Source organism: Bison bison, unplaced genomic scaffold (assembly GCF_000754665.1).
Source record: "Bison bison bison isolate TAMUID 2011002044 unplaced genomic scaffold, Bison_UMD1.0 scf7180017864492, whole genome shotgun sequence".
Classification (NCBI taxonomy): Eukaryota; Metazoa; Chordata; class Mammalia; order Artiodactyla; family Bovidae; genus Bison; species Bison bison.
The window spans coordinates 2,709,322-2,709,853 of record NW_011495051.1 but is presented as its reverse complement, the minus strand read 5'-3'; the positions used below and the strand labels follow the sequence as shown (position 1 = coordinate 2,709,853).

Here is a 532-nt window from a genome sequence, read left to right as displayed (position 1 = left end):
AATGGCACCCCACTCTAGTACTCTCGCCTGGAAAATCCCATGGATCCAGGAGCCTGGTAGGCTGCAGTCCATGGGGTCACTAGGAGTTGGACACGACTGAGCGACTTCACTTTCACTTTTCACTTTCATGCACTGGAGAAGGAAATGGCAACCCACTCCAGTGTTCTTGCCTGGAGAATCCTAGGGACGGGGGAGCCTGTTGGGCTGCCGTCTGTGGGATCACACAGAGTCGGACACGACTGAAGCGACTTAGCATAGCATCATTTCTATATTTATTGGAATTACACTGTGAAGAAGGATCAACCCCTTCTCATTTGTTCATATATTACATTATTTATATCAGTATGGACTCATGGGCATTTATTTATTTGATGGGATATAACTCATCATTTTTGTTTTGTCATTTTATCTTAAATTGTTCCAAATTCGGTCATCAGGCACACGTTCAAATCAGCTTCTATACTCTTTTGACATGCTCCTATCATGTTCTGAGGGTTTCCTTACTTCCTGGTCCCACAAGATGTTCCAGTTT

At 44.0% G+C, this 532-nt stretch overlaps 1 protein-coding gene across 1 annotated transcript in view; it reads left to right on the top strand.

Moving 5' to 3' along the window:
• CACTIN (cactin, spliceosome C complex subunit) overlaps positions 1-532 on the top strand; it is a 14,470-nt gene that overhangs the window by 9,946 nt on the left and 3,992 nt on the right. The window lies entirely within an intron of this gene.